Raw genomic sequence first — 22,462 nt, forward strand, 5'->3', positions numbered from 1 at the left:
TTTAATTTACTATGCTTTACAAGTATTGTGTGTCTTCAAGTGTGAATTCTTCATTTTCACTTTATTATTTGATTGTGCTTACCTGCAAGTACTGATTTCTTTTTCCACCGGAGTGTGAACTTTCAAGAAACATTGGCCGAGGTCAGTTTACGGGAGGGTGACTCCTGTGGTAACTGCCGCCGACCTACGACGTTTCAAGCCACACCCACTGGGTAGAACTCATTGCAATTCAGCCTGGCAAGTGCCATTTGATTTAAATTATGAAATTCAAAGTATTAGTGATTTAATTATGATTGTTCACCACTAGTTTACCACATAACTTAATATATTTTCATATTTTGTTGCCAGCTCTAACAGTTTCCCAGATGCACTTCTAAATTCTAAATTTCATTGTGTACTCATGTACTATTCCAGCTCCGCCTATAGAGGCGCGGTAGTTACCGCCTTATTCTCATTTTTCCATGCCTTAGGGCAATACCATGAGAGGCAGTTAAAAGTGGGCTGCTAAATGCAGTCTAAATCAGATAACTGAACTGAACTGAACTGAGTATGGCATGAGGGGCTCGTCTTCAAGCTTATCAACTTGGGACTTCCTAGCGAACTCATTCTTCTGATCTGCTGCTTTTTGCAGAACCGCACTTTCTTCGTCGCTCAAAGAAATGAAAAATCCAATTCAAGACATATAAGATCCAGCGTCCCACAAGGAAGTATTCTCGGTCCAGTACTATATCTTTTCTACATATCAGATTTTCCTCACCCTGGTTTGGACAATTACTCTCTATTAGCATGTTATGCCGACGATACGGCGATTGCAATTAAATCCATCCAAGCTAATCATGCAGTAGACAAAATGCAAAATTACCTCTATGCCGTAGAAGACTGGTGCACAAATTTGCGCGTAAAAATGAATGCTAGCAAGTCACAACTTTTAATTCTTAGCAAAATTAGGAAAAATATTGCTTTTAAAGATCTCTACCTTTTTCAAGAAGCTGTTCCTCTGGTCACAAAGGCCAAATACTTAGGAATTATTTTGAACCAAAGGCTCACATGGTCTAATCACATTAATAGTGTCATGAGCAAAGCCATGGGCATAATATGCAGATTTCTCCCGGTCATTGGAAAATATTCAAATCTTAGCTTGCATACCAAAAAACATATATATACCACTTGCATTCGACCGATACTTTGTTATGCTGCTTCTGCTTGGAACACGGTCACTCAAACTCAACTGCATCAATTACAAGTAGTGCAAAACAAATTTCTGCGCATTATTACTGATTCACACTATCTTACCCGCAATAAACTTTTACACAGAGACTTAAAACTTGAGACGATTCCAGATTACATCAGAAGATCTAATGAAAAATTCTTCAACAAAGCTGTGCAATGTGACTTTGTTAATTACTTCCAAGTCTTTAATTATGAAATTCTCTTCGAAGATAGAAGCGTCAGACCACTTGCAGCTCACACCTTCATGGGACTTTTTCACTTAGATCCTCAATTGTTAGCTGTTTATACTTCCAATGCATCTGATTTTGATTGAAGTTCTTCTGTAGCTTCGTTGAATAGTTGTATTTAAATTGTGTTGTATAGTTGTTTTGTATTGTGTTGTATTTAGCACTACTGATTGATGTTGTTTAATTGTATTTGAATTTGTCATTGGAACTATTGCTGTAGTGTATCTTCTCGTATTGTTCTCATTGAATTCCATTGTCTTGGGTCCTCCTTGAAAGCTATGATCGCTCGTCACGTTTTGCGAATTTCTCCGACTCTTTCTTTCTTGCTCCTTTTGGTACTTCTCTTTTTCCCCTTATTTCCGTTTTCTCATCTGAGATTTTCTCCACGTCCGGATTTATTTATGTCAAGTGCCCTTGGGCTTTAATTCTGGAACGGGCAACATTGCTCTTCGCAATAGCTCGGTCAATTACAGAGTCTAAATCTAAGGACTCTTTCAGAGAAAAAAAAAAAAAAATGATATAAATTTTGTGCATTCTGAGTTATAATATCAGATAATTCTTTAAATGATATAAATTTTGTGCATTCTGAGTTATAATATGGATAAATTTTGTGCATTCTGAGTTATAATATCGTCTCATTCTGAGTTGGAATTTGCTTTGAACTGGTTGCCTTTTTAATCGCGTCCAGATAGGGTTTTTCAACGCATCGTTTGCGCATCCATTTGGATATTATTGCTTTTCTTTGGAATACGCCTTCCGGTATTTCGCCGAAGATGCTGCTCTGGATTTATGTAAGCTATTTTTGCTTTTTGACTTCATCGCTATGCTTTACCTCGGTGAAATATCAGGGAGTGTCAGCCATCCGCAAATTTAGATAATGAAATCTTAGCCGCCGAACAAGCCTTCGGTAGAATTAATATACACTTGAAGAGAGCTAATCTCCCACCCAATGTTAACTCTTACACAACCCTAAAAGAGCAAGCTATTGCTGATCTCCTTAAATTCAACTCAGTTGAAAACAAAACTAGCGCTGATCTCAAACGTATAGCGGAACTTGAACGCATCATTCAGGATTACGACGCATTCTTAAATCTGGCCGTCATGCATAAAAATCAAACAAACAATTCCATTATGGAAAATAATAACGAAAGCGATGCTATGTTAAAGGCAAAAGCATCTAATAAAACACAAAAAAGCGGTGCAAAAAATATAGAGAGTATATCTAAGAATAAGAACTACGACTATATCTAAGAATAAGAAAAAGAAAATTACTACTGACAGCGACGGGTTTAAAACTTCCCTTATCACGCATAACGAAAGCATTCAAATTCATCGGAAGCTGAACTACCCCTACAGAAAAATAAGTTCAGTGACCTACAGGACGATGACCGCATGGAGCAGGAATCGAACTCAGTGTCCGCAGGATTTATTCTCGCCAAAAAAAGCACTGGACATATTCCCCCAATTGTTCTCTCAGATTTTACAGCCAACTGGGATACCTTAAAAGAGGAAATCGAAAATTTAGGAGTAAAATAGTCAAAGGCAATCTCACAGGAGATACACTCAACATCAAAGTCCACAAATACAAAATTAATTCCGAAAAACCAATCAAAGTAGGAATTAAGAAGCTGCCTAGAAACTCAAACGTGGAAATAATTCACAAAGAACTCACTGAACACGGAATTCCTGTAGAAAAGATACGTCAGCTCGAAAGATTCCGAAAAGGAAAAATTGTTAAACTACCTAGATTCTTAGTCGAGGTCAAAAGAAACGAAAAGGGTAAACAAACCTATCAAATAAAGCAACTTCGTGGATTAGACGTCATAGTCCGTGATTACAAATCCAGACCTGGCCCTGTGCAATGGCACAGGAGCCAGAGATACGGACACACTCGAGATCTATGTCATTAGAAACCTAGGTGTCTGAAATGAGCCGAACCGCACGAAACTTACACCTGTAAGAAGAACAAGGACGAACTACCAGCGGTCTGCGTTCTGTGCGGTGATTTCAATTAAAAAAACAATTTCAATTAAAAAAAGAAGATTTTCCTACCCTTCTTGGAGCTACGAAAAACGAAAATACTAAAAATCAACCGAGCTGGACAACTCAAAAGGAAAACCAAAATAAACAAGAAAGCGAAACTAAAGAAGTTTCATTTTCTGAGTGGATAAAAACCCAACTCCTAAAAGCGAAAGAATTCTTTACAGAACTTAAAAAAGCAAAAAACATCATGGGTAAACTCGAGGTCGGAATGGCCGCAATTGAATATTTCACTTCTTAAGACTATGACTTTTAGACTTCATAGCAATATAAACGCGATGATTTCAGCTACCAATAGCTTCTTAAAAATTTCCTATTTCAATGCGAACGATGTCATAAAACAATATCAAGAAATTAAAGATTACTTCGATAAGTACAACATTGATGTCATGATGATAGGTGATACTCAGCTTAAAGCTTGCGATAAATTTAAAATTAACGGCTACAATATTATAAGGAAAGACAGAACCCGAAGTAGATGGGGTGGTACTGCAATTATCATTAAAAATCACTTAAAGCATACTGAATATGATCTTCCTCACAATAGTCTGCTCGAATTTTCTTCAGCTATCATTTATACTGCTTTGAATGAAGCCTACCTATTTATTTCTATTTACAATCCTCCTAATAATCTAATGACTAATACTGACTTGGATATCTTAACCTCCACCAACTTCCCGACTATCATCGCAGGGGACTTGAACGCAAAAGCATAAGGCCTGGAATTCTAGAGGATCTAACAGCAATGGAAACATTTTACATAACTATTTAATTAGCAACGACCTCAATTTTGCTGCTCCCACTTCTCCAACAAGATTTGGTGCTAACGGAAACAGCGAAGTTTGGACATTGTACTTCTTAAAAATATTCCTCATACCCCTCTCTTAGAAGTAATAACGGATTTAAATTCTGATCATCTTCCAGTGAACTTCGACTTTTATGGCTTTTATCCCCCATTAAAGAAACACAGAACAAAGATAAATTGGACCCAATTCTCTGATACTATGAAAGACTATAATTCCAGAAATAATTATAATCATTGCTGTGATATCGAAGATGAAATTTATAAATTCACCACTAAAATGAAAGATGCAATCAATAATGCAACTTATCCCTGTAAAAGCACTAATTTTCTCTCGCTTCCTAAATATATAAAAGATATTATTGCAGAGAAGAATAGAAAACATAAGGAATAGCAGCGGTCCGGAGATCCTCGTGCCAAAAGGCACATCGACTTTTTAAAGAGGAAAATCAAGCATGAAATTATGGAATTCAGAAATAAAAAATGGGACTTTCTCCTATCAAACCTGGATCCTCAAGATCAAGCAGTATGGAAAAGTGCTAAATCTCTAAGAAATAGCAGACCAAATCAAACTCATGCAATTCATCTCATGGGAATCTCCTCACAATCTGAGGACGAGATTGCTAATATAATGGCTAATGAATTAGGGAAAATTTTTCAACCTCACCCGCCTGAGAATAACTCCCAAGAAGAAGTTAATTTTACCATTGGCAGTATTAACAATTATCCTATAACAAATTTCATTCCCTTTACTTCACCAAGAGAAGTAAGAGAAATTATTCAAACTCAAGCCAAAGAAAGCCAAAGGTTATGATCAAATTAGCAATGAAGCACTTAAAGCCCTTCCCAGACGTTGCATTACTAACATAGTCAATATTTTTAATGCCTGCATCCGAAATAATTATTTCCCTCAGCAATGGAAACACTCAATAATTATCAATATCTTAAAACCAAAGAAAGATCCTAACCTAGTCACTTCCTACAGACCTATCAGTCTTTTACCTTCATTAGGAAAAGTATTTGAGAAAATCCTCTGCTCAAGGCTCACCAACCATCTCGAAAGACTCAATTTAATAGATGATCTGCAATTCGGCTTCCGCGGTGGACACTGCACGACTCATCAAACTCTCAGTTTGGTGGAATTTGTTTCGCAAGCCTTTACTAAGAAAAACGGGGTGGCTGCATGCTATCCCGACTTCGAAAAGGCGTTTGATAGTGTGTGGCATGCAGGCCTCCTGCGTAAATTGAATAATTTTATGCTTCCAAACAGTTTCGTAAAACTCATTAGTTCCTATCTGGAAAACAGGGCTTTTCAAGTTCGCCGCGTGACGCCTTATCTGTCAGAAAAACAATTCATAGCGGGGTCCCGCAAGGGTCCGTTCTTTCCCCCCGGCTCTATAATGTTTATATCAATGATTTCCCGCACCCATTCAACACGAAAATACTCATATACGCTGACGACACTGTAGTAATGACTGAAATGGACAAGAAAATGGACTACATCCAAAGAGATGCCTGTAATTACTTCAGATGACCCGGCACTTCAAAGTATAATTGCTACTCTAATTTCTACTAAGAAAAGTAAATCGTAGAGAAAAGAAAAGAAAACCACAGGAAGTCCTACGAAAATAGCCGATGATACTAAGAAATTCAAACCCTTCCCTTCAAATTTTGAGGCAGTAGTTAACAAACACTGGTTTCCTAATTTAACAGGTTTTCCTAATTTAACAGAAGCTATCTCGCAAGAATATCTTAATACTCAGCTTCCGTCTAACCCAAAAGATCTCTCACTCAAATTAGAAAACGAAATCGCCGATATATTAAACTGTATTGAGTCTATGAAGACATTAACCTCCCCACCAGCGATAGAAATGCGTTCAAAGTTACAAGAAGAAATTCAACAAAATCAGTTCATTTTAGCAAGTATTCAGAACACTCCGAAGCTCGCAAATTCTAAAACAGATGATAAAACAATAAATCAAAAAAATTGGCAAACTGCAAAGAAAAACAGCGAAAAATTCCGAGTCTATCCCACCACCAGATATTCCGCAAAATAAGAGATTTGAAACTCCTAACGAGAATAACAAAGCTATTGAAGTTACAGATGAAACGCTGACGACTATAACACAGAATAAAGCAGAAAATAAAAAGAAATTTCCCCCATTAGTCATTCCAAAAAACAATGTTGATTGGCCTGAAATAGACAAAATGCTCAGAGAAATATGTAAAAACGAATTTGAAGTTACAATCAAAGCCAGACAGGTTTTCCTTTACACTACCACCGAAACCGATTATAAAGCTACAATTCATAAATTCCAGACAGCACAGATTAGTTTTCATACGTACCAAATTTCCTCAGCCTCTTCAATTAAAGTAATACTTAAGAATATTCCAAGATCTCACAAAGAGCAAGCAATTCACGCAGACTTAGAAAGCAGAAGGTTTCCTACAATGAAAGTAAAGCAATTCACGAAGAAAGCAGAAGACCAAATTATCCGTTTGCCTATATTTTTCTTTGAACTAAAAAGAAATTCTGCAGGAGAGAAAATTCATCAATTAAACAAGATGTTCGGATTCAATATCACAATAGAAAAATATCAGCCCAGAAAATGCCCAATTGAATGTTTCATTTGCTACGAGTTCGGGCACTCCCAAAATAACTGGTTCAAAACGGTCAGGTGCTGTAAGTACGGACAAACTCACAGATCCATTACCTGTAAATCAAAACCAGATGAAAAACCAAATTGCATTTACTGTCACGAAAATCACGTTTCTTCTTATCGTGGTTTTAAGGTATACAGAAAAAGAATCGATCATTTAGAGAAGATAGAAAAACCACAAGAAATTCCCACTAAAGATGACTTCCCCGAATTTATTCAGGCTTCAGGCCAAACTAATCAAGAAATGCATAAAAACCTGCACAGTGACAAAGTTAAGCAGAAAAACCCGCAGGAACATTTAGCAGAAATCATTAACATTTTCAAAGATCAGAAAACCCTTTATCTCATGAAATCAATAACCATAATAGCTCAGAAAATTAAATCTTCTAAATCAAATATGCAGAAACTTTGTCTAGCTTTTCAAGCCATCGAGATTATTTTGAACTTTGCAGATCAAGATTAATCCGCATCCTTGAGAGAAGTCTCAAGACAAGCATAGCCGAGCGGCAGAATTCCCATTTCATAAAATAGGTACTCACCTTTAGAAGACTCTCTGTATGCAACCCAGTGATCGAAGTGGATAGTCATTTCCGTAGGGAAATAGTGTGTGAACATACAAGTAATTTTGAGGGTCTGCAAAGTGTATTCTTCAAATGAAGCCCTGGAAAGGCGATTTTTATGAGGTATGTAAATATTATGTTTTATAAATTTTCCGACTGTATGCTGTAATTAACGAAGTAAAAGTTTCAGTTGAGTGTGATCGCCTTGTTTGTGGTGATATCACGTTTCTTTAAATAGATATTACAGGGTTTTCACAATGCTTCATTCCGTAGGAGTAATAAACACATCTTCGAAAGAACTCACAGCACTCCTAATACAAAACTGCTTTGTAACCAGTTCAAAATAAATAAATAGCCTAACCCAAATGGGTTTTCTTCCTTGCCCTGGAGCATTCCCGGCTGTCACCTTGATCACATCCGGAGGAGTAGGCAGGACTTGCAGAAACTTAACACTAGTTGGCTATTTCAATGCGTATAATTTTCAAAAAAAAGATCGTGATAGCGCCTCATTTCACAAATTAGAATTTTTAGAAATTTTTATTTTTAAAACTGAGATTGATTTTTAAAAATTTAGCATGTTTATCAAGAATAATTAAGGTTCTAAATAATTATAGAGCTGTTGCATGCTTTGAGGTCTGGATATTTGTTTAGCTTTTCCAATGCTGTAAAAAAATTTTTTTATCTATTTCTTTTAAAAAGTAACATTTTAAATCTGAACTTATAAAAAATTCAAACAAACAATTTTCTGTTACAATTTTTATGCTTTTTATTTGTGTAAATAAGTAAAAAAATACTAAAATCTGAAAATGGATTTTTGAACGTTTTAGTTTAAAATTCTTAATTGCACTGCTTTTTTAAAATTATATCTGAATATTATAGCATAATATTCTACAAAGGAGTCTTATTTCAATAATGTTTCATATAATACATCATAGTGATAAACACTTTTAACAGTAATAATTTTTATGCATTTATTCTAGTGCTAAAAATTGTATTTAACTCATAATAATTAATTGTGCTAGTATTTTATAGTGATTATTTTTTAAATTTCTTTCTAGTTCTACGTGAGTTTTCTTATTTATTGTGAGTTTATTTTATTAGCCAAAATGGGAGGCAGCTCAGAAAAGCTATTAGGTTCGAAACGGCATTTACTTTGTTTCACTATAAATCTCCGTTTCACTTTGCAAACTCTTGCCACCAAATATTATCGCCTTGTATTATATTTAAAGAAATTAAATAAAGAAGAATCTGTATGAATGCATGTATGTTTCTCTCGCACTGTGAAAAAAAAGACGGAATTTTGAATAACGTAATCCTCCACCCGAACATGGGCACCTGGACGGCCTAATTTCGAATTTGTTTAAATCCATTTCATATTTTGCAACTAACAAACTCATCAAGTTCAAAGCAAGCAATGGCAACCCTATACAGAAAATAACATTTTTATCATCAGCGCGGAAATTCTAAAGATATGCCATTTTCAAATATTTTGTGATATTGCTCTTGAATTTAATTTTATGTGGTTTACTTGCGAAGAACATGTTATTAAATAAATAAAGGTAACACGAAAAACGTTACAAAAAACGCTCCTTTGGTCCGTACTATAAAATCAAATCTGAGTGCTTACAGAGTTTATCTTTTTTCCCTCATAACACTCAGAAAAGTTTATGCTCCGAATTTTATGAATTACTAAAATAAATACTCATCTTGTAATGTTAATAATTAATGATCATATAATAGAATAAATGATCGTCCTCTTATGTTATAATAATTTTAAAAACTACTGCCTGAAAATGCATACAAAATTTAAAAAAAAAAAAAAAAAAATTATCAGACATTGTTTAATTTTACCTTATTTGTTTCAAAGCATCATATGCTATCAATATTATTTAACTTTTCTTTATTTGTACACAAAAATAAATTCATCGATTTTGCGTTTAGAATTTTTACCGTTTTACTAGAGTAAAGGAATTTATACAAGAATTACGCTTGAAAAAAATGCGCAACGTGCGGTAAAGAATAATTTTATGAAATATATTAAATCTTATTTGCAAAACCTGTGACTTTCATAATCTCATCACTTATACATCGTATCACATTTAATAATTAAAAACAGTTATGTGATATAAAGCCATAGTTTTCCGTGTTAAATTAAACCAGATTGCCCCTACTCTTTCTTGTGGACATGTGGGTGACGCACGCTCCGCCCACTGGGTTAGTCTATCTCTTATAAGTTCCATGGACATGGACAAAAGCGGCAGTATCTAGAGCCATCAAATTTTGAATAAAGTAATCCTCCACCCGAGCATAGGTATCTGGACGGCTGAATTTCGAATTTGAAACACTTTAACGAATTTTTGATTAACAAACTCAACGAGTTCAGAGAGAGCACTGTACGGAAAATAACAGTTTTATCTCCAGTGCGGAAATTCTAGATATGCTGTTGTATGTGGTTGTGAAAAAAAAAAAAAAAAAAAAAAAAAAAAAAAAAAAGAAAATGCGTGAAATGCCTTAAAAAGTGCTTTAATGAGATATATTAAATCCTATTTGGAAAAAACTGTGGCTTTCATAATCTCATCACTATACAACGTATCACATTTAATAATTAAAAAGAGTTACGTGATAGAAACGCCATAGGTTTCAGTGTTAAAATAAACCAGATCGTCCTTACTCTTCCTTGCCGACATGGCGGTGACGCGCGCCCCGCCTACTGGGTTAGTCTATCTCTTATAAGGTTCATGGGCGACAGACGATGATGGTGCTCTTTGGGATTCGAGCTTTGGATTTTAACCGAGCAGGGTGTACTTCACAGCTCTTCTTGACTCTCCGTAAGTATTGCGACTTTTATGAATTCATGATTGACATGCCAGACTAGTATCACGCTTTTTTACGTAATGGAACCGTACGACTTCTTACGGAATCCTGATGCAATCGAAAATCTCATCAAAAAAGGCACTCGCGAGGAGATTGACGCGCAAATCACTCATCTCGCTATCCAAAAAAATCTGATCTTAAACCAAACGATTCAGGTCACTCCTGATATTTTCGACAGTCTTTGTGACACCTATGATCGGCTTGCTGCCAAGAAAATCCTATTAGATGGCCATTACGAGCAGGCTATTACCGAAAATATTCCCAATAATGACAACAACGAAAATAGTAACTATCAAAACTCCAACCTACCTCCAAATGATAACACAAGTAAATGGTGCATTCCTAGGAAAACACACAAAAGAACGCTGAGTGACGGAAGTAATTCCTCATTAACATCTGTTAAAAATCGATACACAGCCCTAAGACTAGAAGATGAAATGGAAACAACAGACAATACGCAAATTTTGAATTCTCAGATCACTGATGAAGAAGGTTTTATCAAACCTTACAAAACAGCTAAGAGAATCCCTCCTATAATCATATCCGACGTTATAGAATGGAAACCCTTAAGGGACGAGCTCAAAAAACTTGTCGAAAAATTTGAAAGTAATTTAAAAGGTGGTGACATCCACATAAAAGTCCGAGACTCCGACGACTACAGATCAATAACCAAATTCCTTGATACTAAAGCCATACCTTACCATACCTTTCCACTTCCCCACGAAAAACCTATCAGAGCAGTCATCAAAAAACTACCTGGACATACCAACACCGAAGATATCATGCAAGAGTTAAAAGAATTAGGGATCCCTGTCACTAACGTCCGACAAATCACCAAAAAAATAGAAAACGAAATCATCAAACTACTCACATACGTAGCAGAAGTCGCCAGAAACAATAACGGCAAAAAAATTTTCGAAATCACCCACATACTAGACTTAGGAGTGCAAATTTGCCCCTTCAGACCCACACCAGGGCATAAACAGTGCCATAAATGTCAACGTTACGGACACAGTAAGGCACACTGTAAACACAATCCTAGATGCCTTAAATGCGGAGATAAACATTTCACTTATCTTTGCAAGAAGGACAAGAACCTGCCTGGAAAATGCTGTCTCTGCGGAGGACCTCACGTCTCGTCGTATCGTGGATGTGAAAAGCATCCAGACAACATCAAAAAATCCATGGAACAACAGAGAATACAAAAATCTAATTCTACTGCAGCGCCTGTACCCATCAACAATTTTGTTAATTTACCACCACTGCCTAGCAGACACTCCACCCCTGCCAGTAACAGCGAAACCACAAACGATAATAATAATAGTCAAACTACCAACACTAACGAAGAAAACTCCACCACATCCACCTCTGACATGCTTATGTGGATTAAAAATCTGTTCCATAAAGGAAAAACGCTCCTAGAGAGATTTTTCAATGCCAAATCAATTATGGACAAGATCCAAATAGGCTTGGAAGCCTTTGAACTTTTAGTCAGCTGTAATAATTAATTACAACAGCAATATCAATAATTATCACACTGCTGCCCCCAGCAGCCTAAACATAGCATTTTTTAATGCTAACGGAGTTGCGCATCAGCGCACAGAAATCGAAGACTTTATTTCAAAACATAATATCGACATATTTTTAATTAATGAAACTCATTTACGAGCCGCGAATAAATTCAAACTACAAGGATATAACACCTTCAGATCAGATAGAAGACACAACCGAGGAGGGGGCACCCTCATCCTCACTAAAAAACACCTGCAAGCTACCAGCTACAATATTAATGGCATTAACAGCTTGGAATACTGCGCAGTTATTGTACACTCGCACATCGACGAACCCACCATTTTCATTTCCATTTACAGTGCACCTAACAATATTATTACATATAACGACCTCTATCAACTCACCAATAGCAACAATCGCATCATCATTGCAGGAGACCTGAACGCAAAACACATATCTTGGAACTCAAGCACCAATAACCCCAATGGAACCTTCCTCTATAACTTTGCCACTAACAATGACCTGAAAATCCAAGGACCTACTCAACCTACTAGGTACCACCACACCGGCACTTCTGAAGTTCTCGACATCCTCATAACCAAAAATATTCACCAAACACCTTACCTTGAAGTCATCCACGAACTTACCTCTGACCACCTCCCAGTGCGATTCATCTATTATGGCTTCGACAATAGAATTCCAATGAAAAAAATAATTAACTGGGACATATTCCATAATTGCTTAGAAAAACTTCCAGCTAGACCTGCTCTTGCCAACTCCGCTAACATAGAATATAATATCACCAAAATCAATAGAAGCATCAATACTCCACTGCATCAAGCTACCAGGTATGAAGAATACAAAAAACCTAAACTACCCGAAGAAATCCGCAACAAAATTAAAGATAAAAACAGAACAGCAAAACTCTGGAGACTCACAGCTGATCCTAGAATCAAAAACATACTTAATAGAAAAATTAGAAATATCAAAAACCTAATGAACGAATATAAATCTAATAATTGGGAGCTCCTACTAGATTCTATAGAAACTAATCAGGACACTGTCTGGAAAATCGCCAAAACTCTCAGGAACAATAATAACAGCTTTGGTCCCATCAACACCGGAACAGGAACGGCTTACACAGACAGTGATATGGCAGAAGCCTTAGCAGACCACTTTGAAAATACCTTTACCACCAATAATTATCAAGATGAAGATACTGAAACCGAAGTTAAAAATTTTATCAACCAACTCAACTATTATACCGACGCTGAAAGAATGCCCTTTTCTACTCCTAATGAAATTAAAATTATAATCAACAACCTTAAAAAACGCAAAGCCCCTGGATTTGACGGAATCACTAATAAAATACTGGATATTCTCCCCCACAATTACCTAGTACTGCTCACCAATATTATTAACGCCTGCATTCGTCTTAACTACTTCCCAGGGCAATGGAAACACGCCATTATCACTGTCTTTGTCAAGCCAGGAAAAAACCCAACAGAATTAAACTCGTACAGACCAATTAGCCTGCTACCATGTATGGGCAAAGTCTTCGAACGGGTTATGAAAAAGCATCTTACCAACCACCTTGAAAACAACAATATTATTAAAAAAGAGCAATTCGGATTTCGAAAAGATCATAGCACCACCCATCAACTACTTAATGTCACAGAATATATGGCAGAGGCCATAACCAAAAAAAATACCATTGCAAGCTGTTTTATTGATCTTGAAAAGGCTTTCGACAAGGTATGGCATGAGGGTTTACTCTATAAGCTATACCTTGCCCGACTGCCTATCAATTTCATTAAATTAATCCATTCCTACCTTAAAGGGAGATGTTTTCAAGTCAGAGTCAACAATCGTATATCCAAAAAGAAAAAAATCAAAAGTGGAGTGGTACAAGGAAGTGTTCTTGGCCCTATACTTTTCAATATCTATACCAACGATATGCCTATCCCCTTAAATTCAGAGATCTTCAAATTTGCAGATGATACAGCTATAATCACCAAATCCCTGAAACCACAACTTGCAGCTGATAAACTGGAAATTGCCGTTAATCAAATCGCCCACTACCTCAATATCTGGAAGCTCAAAATTAATCCTACTAAAAGCCAAGTCATTTTCATCAGAAGATACCATAAAAATACCCCCATTCTAAACGGTATCAAAATTAATAATCAACAAGTCAACGAAGTTACCACCATTAAATACCTCGAAGTTTACTTCGACCAGCAACTACTCTTTAAAACCCATGTTGATTACTCCATTCGGAAAGCCACAGCTGCTAAAATGGCATTACGACCACTCCTCAATAGAAAATCTAACCTTAGCATTTTATTAAAAAGAAGAATTTACCTCACACTAATCAGGCCAATGCTCCTGTATGCTGTTCCAGTCTGGGCCACCGTATGCAAATCCTACCGGAAGAAAATTCAAATATATCAAAATAAAATTATTAGAGAAATCCTCAATGCTCCTTGGTTTACAAGAAACATCCAACTCCACAAAGATATAAAAATAAATGCCATAGAAGACGAAATTTTAAGAACAAGCCATAACCTCTACTCTAAAATTACGCATTCAAAATATGAACATATCAGAAAACTTATAGATTACGACCCGACAGTCATCGCACCAACTAAAAGACCGAGGAACATATTCCACAATTCCAAGTGGTAATTGTAAATAGTGTTTATAATGACTTTATAAAACGGACTTGGTCCAGTACCCGACCGCACATTACTATTGTGTTATTCTTATCTACTATATAATCAAGCTTTTATTTTCAATTTTTTCATCTTATTTTATTCACCTTTTTAACCAAGATTTTTACTAGTGTTTTATATTTACAACATATTGTAAATAGTGTAAATAGTATAAATACCTCATTGTAAACTACTAATGGACTTAGTTTATTGCGTAAAGACTTTTTACTAATTACTCAAACTCTCTGTGTACGAAGATCGCTTTTCCCTCATTCACGAGTGCCTTTTCACCGCGAAAACATTCATAGGAAGCAGTTTCACCAAAAGAGCGTTTAAAGACACTACGTAAGGGGTCATTGACCGATCCCGCCATTCACGCATCACCGAACAGCTTTCTTGCCTTTCCAGATAGCGTTATCACGCAACGGAGCTTCGCCCTTAACGGCGCGGCGATTTTTCGCCTTCTCCTTTTACTCCATCGCCTTAGGGCAAACAACTACAAAAGAATCAGTTAAAGTCGAGATCGACTAATACTGCTACGATCATGAAACGATTTGATTTGATTTGACGATGATGGCAGATAGATGTTGATTCCACTCGAAGGTGGTAACAAACGAACTCTGTTAAAATAGCAAGCGTGAGTAGACGCTGAGTAGCTATTTAAATACTTAAAAGTCATGCAGAACTGTATTTGTATCTAACAAACGGAAGAACGCGCAACGGTACTGTTATTCAAATTCAAATCTGTAGCTTTTCTATTATTATTCATTAAATGTCTGTGTTATCTTTAAGTAAATAACACTTCCGTGTTATTTACTTAAAGATATCAACTCCCCACCTATATATATGTAAGTAGGTACATACAGTCGAGATATGCATTTTCAGTTTAGATGAAAAGTTTAAAATCGAAGCTTTCAAAACAAACTTTGATTAAAGTAATAGATATTAAAATCGAGAAAAAAGGAAGAATGTAGAACTAATGGAATTTTAAAATCAACTATAATCCAACCTAATACTTATTGCAAATTTGTTACCACCAGTGTTTTTGTGCCCTTCGGTGGTAAGAAAATTTAAAATGTGCTTTGTAAATATCTTAAGATCTTCCTTCATCATTATTTGTACATAAAACCGCGTTCGTTCTTTGAAATGAAGGGGTGTTTAAAATAAAGTAAGTGCTCTAGAATTTTGATTTCTAATATGATTGACTGCAATTCGCTCAATTTAAGACTGTCAGAAATTGTAACAAAATTCAAAAATATTATTGAGGGCATTTTTGTCTGCAAAATAATGTGCTAACTACCGCGGTTTTTCAATTAGCATAAATTTAGCAATTTGTCGGTTTTGGAAATTTTTTCGGAAAATAAAGTTAGACTAGATATAAAACTAAGTTACGTTTCACACAAAGCATTCAGTTTTTCTTCTTACGGTAGCTAATAAATTTTTTGTCCTTTAATTATTACATTTTATGTGTTAACTTTACTTATTAAACAGCACATTCTTCACACTAACACTGCGTGAATTCAGTTCAAATGCAAAATCACAAAATATTTTGAAACTGCATATTTTTAGAAATCCTAATAGAGTCTTAGAGGTTGCCAAACATATTTTTATGTTCTCTATATTATGTATTTTAAAACTTCCGGCTGGCCCTTCGAGCCACCTAAAGTATTTATCATAAAAAATAATAACATATAAGGATTTTAGTGCGTCCAAATAGTGCAATTCCATAAAATTATGGAATTATGATTAATTTTTCTATGATTTAATAAATATTTTACACTCACACAGTCAATCACATTAAAAAGTAAAAAATATTCTTAAGAACTGTGTTTATGGCTTTGAAACCGCTTAGTTTGTATATAAGGGTACCATATAAGGGAGCTAATTAATTATGATTCTATCCTGGAATGTGCTGCAAATAGGCCCAGAAGCATCTTCCATAATATGAAGTGGTGAATTGTAAATAGTGTATATAAAAAATTTTATTATATGAGACTGTATAATATCCCACAGCATCGGACTTTGGATTAAAGCTCACTTATTCTTCGTATTTTCAACTACCTCAGATGAACATTGTGACATCCTAATGGATAATGGCATTGCTCTTTGGTAGTTTTTTATATTTTTTATGTTCAATTTGTTTTCTACTACTTATAGATTGACTTTGCCACACCCAAATGGGTAATGGCTTAGCTCATAGGTATCTGCTTTTGTGTACATATTGTGTATATAGAGAAATTCACCACTTCGCGTTTTGAGAATAACAGCTACAGAGTACAAGACTAAAACCACTGTATGTTGGTTGATCAAGTGTTCTCTTGCTATTTCATTGTGTATACATTTAATTTACTATGCTTTACAAGTATTGTGTGTCTTCAAGTGTGAATTCTTCATTTTCACTTTATTATTTGACTGTGCTTACCTGCAAGTACTGATTTCTTTTTCCACCGGAGTGTGAACTTTCAAGAAACATTGGCCGAGGTCAGTTTACGGGAGGGTGACTCCTGTGGTAACTGCCGCCGACCTACGACGTTTCAAGCCACACCCACTGGGTAGAACTCATTGCAATTCAGCCTGGCAAGTGCCATTTGATTTAAATTATGAAATTCAAAGTATTAGTGCTTTAATTATGATTGTTCACCACTAGTTTACCACATAACTTAATATATTTTCATATTTTGTTGCCAGCTCTAACAGTTTCCCAGATGCACTTCTAAATTCTAAATTTCATTGTGTACTCATGTACTATTCCAGCTCCGCCTATAGAGGCGCGGTAGTTACCGCCTTATTCTCATTTTTCCATGCCTTAGGGCAATACCATGAGAGGCAGTTAAAAGTGGGCTGCTAAATGCAGTCTAAATCAGATAACTGAACTGAACTGAACTGAGTATGGCATGAGGGGCTCGTCTTCAAGCTTATCAACTTGGGACTTCCTAGCGAACTCATTCTTCTGATCTGCTGCTTTTTGCAGAACCGCACTTTCTTCGTCGCTCAAAGAAATGAAAAATCCAATTCAAGACATATAAGATCCAGCGTCCCACAAGGAAGTATTCTCGGTCCAGTACTATATCTTTTCTACATATCAGATTTTCCTCACCCTGGTTTGGACAATTACTCTCTATTAGCATGTTATGCCGACGATACGGCGATTGCAATTAAATCCATCCAAGCTAATCATGCAGTAGACAAAATGCAAAATTACCTCTATGCCGTAGAAGACTGGTGCACAAATTTGCGCGTAAAAATGAATGCTAGCAAGTCACAACTTTTAATTCTTAGCAAAATTAGGAAAAATATTGCTTTTAAAGATCCCTACCTTTTTCAGGAAGCTGTTCCTCTGGTCACAAAGGCCAAATACTTAGGAATTATTTTGAACCAAAGGCTCACATGGTCTAGTCACATTAATAGTGTCATGAGCAAAGCCATGGGCATAATATGCAGATTTCTCCCGGTCATTGGAAAATATTCAAATCTTAGCTTGCATACCAAAAAACATATATATACCACTTGCATTCGACCGATACTTTGTTATGCTGCTTCTGCTTGGAACACGGTCACTCAAACTCAACTGCATCAATTACAAGTAGTGCAAAACAAATTTCTGCGCATTATTACTGATTCACACTATCTTACCCGCAATAAACTTTTACACAGAGACTTAAAACTTGAGACGATTCCAGATTACATCAGAAGATCTAATGAAAAATTCTTCAACAAAGCTGTGCAATGTGACTTTGTTAATTACTTCCAAGTCTTTAATTATGAAATTCTCTTCGAAGATAGAAGCGTCAGACCACTTGCAGCTCACACCTTCATGGGACTTTTTCACTTAGATCCTCAATTGTTAGCTGTTTATACTTCCAATGCATCTGATTTTGATTGAAGTTCTTCTGTAGCTTCGTTGAATAGTTGTATTTAAATTGTGTTTATTGTAATAGTTGTTTTGTATTGTGTTGTATTTAGCACTACTGATTGATGTTGTTTAATTGTATTTGAATTTGTCATTGGAACTATTGCTGTAGTGTATCTTCTCGTATTGTTCTCATTGAATTCCATTGTCTTGGGTCCTCCTTGAAAGCTATGATCGCTCGTCACGTTTTGCGAATTTCTCCGACTCTTTCTTTCTTGCTCCTTTTGGTACTTCTCTTTTTCCCCTTATTTCCGTTTTCTCATCTGACATTTTCTCCACGTCCGGATTTATTTATGTCAAGTGCCCTTGGGCTTTAATTCTGGAACGGGCAACATTGCTCTTCGCAATAGCTCGGTCAATTACAGAGTCTAAATCTAAGGACTCTTTCAGAGAAAAAAAAAAAAAAAATGATATAAATTTTGTGCATTCTGAGTTATAATATCAGATAATTCTTTAAATGATATAAATTTTGTGCATTCTGAGTTATAATATGGATAAATTTTGTGCATTCTGAGTTATAATATCGTCTCATTCTGAGTTGGAATTTGCTTTGAACTGGTTGCCTTTTTAATCGCGTCCAGATAGGGTTTTTCAACGCATCGTTTGCGCATCCATTTGGATATTATTGCTTTTCTTTGGAATACGCCTTCCGGTATTTCGCCGAAGATGCTGCTCTGGATTTATGTAAGCTATTTTTGCTTTTTGACTTCATCGCTATGCTTTACCTCGGTGAAATATCAGGGAGTGTCAGCCATCCGCAAATTTAGATAATGAAATCTTAGCCGCCGAACAAGCCTTCGGTAGAATTAATATACACTTGAAGAGAGCTAATCTCCCACCCAATGTTAACTCTTACACAACCCTAAAAGAGCAAGCTATTGCTGATCTCCTTAAATTCAACTCAGTTGAAAACAAAACTAGCGCTGATCTCAAACGTATAGCGGAACTTGAACGCATCATTCAGGATTACGACGCATTCTTAAATCTGGCCGTCATGCATAAAAATCAAACAAACAATTCCATTATGGAAAATAATAACGAAAGCGATGCTATGTTAAAGGCAAAAGCATCTAATAAAACACAAAAAAGCGGTGCAAAAAATATAGAGAGTATATCTAAGAATAAGAACTACGACTATATCTAAGAATAAGAAAAAGAAAATTACTACTGACAGCGACGGGTTTAAAACTCCCCTTATCACGCATAACGAAAGCATTCAAATTCATCGGAAGCTGAACTACCCCTACAGAAAAATAAGTTCAGTGACCTACAGGACGATGACCGCATGGAGCAGGAATCGAACTCAGTGTCCGCAGGATTTATTCTCGCCAAAAAAAGCACTGGACATATTCCCCCAATTGTTCTCTCAGATTTTACAGCCAACTGGGATACCTTAAAAGAGGAAATCGAAAATTTAGGAGTAAAATAGTCAAAGGCAATCTCACAGGAGATACACTCAACATCAAAGTCCACAAATACAAAATTAATTCCGAAAAACCAATCAAAGTAGGAATTAAGAAGCTGCCTAGAAACTCAAACGTGGAAATAATTCACAAAGAACTCACTGAACACGGAATTCCTGTAGAAAAGATACGTCAGCTCGAAAGATTCCGAAAAGGAAAAATTGTTAAACTACCTAGATTCTTAGTCGAGGTCAAAAGAAACGAAAAGGGTAAACAAACCTATCAAATAAAGCAACTTCGTGGATTAGACGTCATAGTCCGTGATTACAAATCCAGACCTGGCCCTGTGCAATGGCACAGGAGCCAGAGATACGGACACACTCGAGATCTATGTCATTAGAAACCTAGGTGTCTGAAATGAGCCGAACCGCACGAAACTTACACCTGTAAGAAGAACAAGGACGAACTACCAGCGGTCTGCGTTCTGTGCGGTGATTTCAATTAAAAAAACAATTTCAATTAAAAAAAGAAGATTTTCCTACCCTTCTTGGAGCTACGAAAAACGAAAATACTAAAAATCAACCGAGCTGGACAACTCAAAAGGAAAACCAAAATAAACAAGAAAGCGAAACTAAAGAAGTTTCATTTTCTGAGTGGATAAAAACCCAACTCCTAAAAGCGAAAGAATTCTTTACAGAACTTAAAAAAGCAAAAAACATCATGGGTAAACTCGAGGTCGGAATGGCCGCAATTGAATATGCTACCAATAGCTTCTTAAAAAATTTCCTATTTCAATGCGGACGATGTCATAAAACAATATCAAGAAATTAAAGATTACTTCGATAAGTACAACATTGATGTCATGATGATAGGTGATACTCAGCTTAAAGCTTGCGATAAATTTAAAATTAACGGCTACAATATTATAAGGAAAGACAGAACCCGAAGTAGATGGGGTGGTACTGCAATTATCATTAAAAATCACTTAAAGCATACTGAATATGATCTTCCTCACAATAGTCTGCTCGAATTTTCTTCAGCTATCATTTATACTGCTTTGAATGAAGCCTACCTATTTATTTCTATTTACAATCCTCCTAATAATCTAATGACTAATACTGACTTGGATATCTTAACCTCCACCAACTTCCCGACTATCATCGCAGGGGACTTGAACGCAAAAGCATAAGGCCTGGAATTCTAGAGGATCTAACAGCAATGGAAACATTTTACATAACTATTTAATTAGCAACGACCTCAATTTTGCTGCTCCTACTTCTCCAACAAGATTTGGTGCTAACGGAAACAGCGAAGTTTGGACATTGTACTTCTTAAAAATATTCCTCATACCCCTCTCTTAGAAGTAATAACGGATTTAAATTCTGATCATCTTCCAGTGAACTTCGACTTTTATGGCTTTTATCCCCCATTAAAGAAACACAGAACAAAGATAAATTGGACCCAATTCTCTGATACTATGAAAGACTATAATTCCAGAAATAATTATAATCATTGCTGTGATATCGAAGATGAAATTTATAAATTCACCACTAAAATGAAAGATGCAATCAATAATGCAACTTATCCCTGTAAAAGCACTAATTTTCTCTCGCTTTCTAAATATATAAAAGATATTATTGCAGAGAAGAATAGAAAACATAAGGAATAGCAGCGGTCCGGAGATCCTCGTGCCAAAAGGCACATCGACTTTTTAAAGAGGAAAATCAAGCATGAAATTATGGAATTCAGAAATAAAAAATGGGACTTTCTCCTATCAAACCTGGATCCTCAAGATCAAGCAGTATGGAAAAGTGCTAAATCTCTAAGAAATAGCAGACCAAATCAAACTCATGCAATTCATCACATGGGAATCTCCTCACAATCTGAGGACGAGATTGCTAATATAATGGCTAATGAATTAGGGAAAATTTTTCAACCTCACCCGCCTGAGAATAACTCCCAAGAAGAAGTTAATTTTACCATTGGCAGTATTAACAATTATCCTATAACAAATTTCATTCCCTTTACTTCACCAAGAGAAGTAAGAGAAATTATTCAAACTCAAGCCAAAGAAAGCCAAAGGTTATGATCAAATTAGCAATGAAGCACTTAAAGCCCTTCCCAGACGTTGCATTACTATATAGTCAATATTTTTAATGCCTGCATCCGAAATAATTATTTCCCTCAGCAATGGAAACACTCAATAATTATCAATATCTTAAAACCAAAGAAAGATCCTAACCTAGTCTCTTCCTACAGACCTATCAGTCTTTTACCTTCATTAGGAAAAGTATTTGAGAAAATCCTCTGCTCAAGGCTCACCAACCATCTCGAAAGACTCAATTTAATAGATGATCTGCAATTCGGCTTCCGCGGTGGACACTGCACGACTCATCAAACTCTCAGTTTGGTGGAATTTGTTTCGCAAGCCTTTACTAAGAAAAACGGGGTGGCTGCATGCTATCCCGACTTCGAAAAGGCGTTTGATAGCGTGTGGCATGCAGGCCTCCTGCGTAAATTGAATAATTTT

The sequence above is a fragment of the Stegodyphus dumicola genome, chromosome 11, assembly GCF_044657685.1.
Source record: "Stegodyphus dumicola isolate Sdum_Otavi_A_Nest chromosome 11, ASM4465768v1".
NCBI lineage: Eukaryota > Metazoa > Arthropoda > Arachnida > Araneae > Eresidae > Stegodyphus > Stegodyphus dumicola.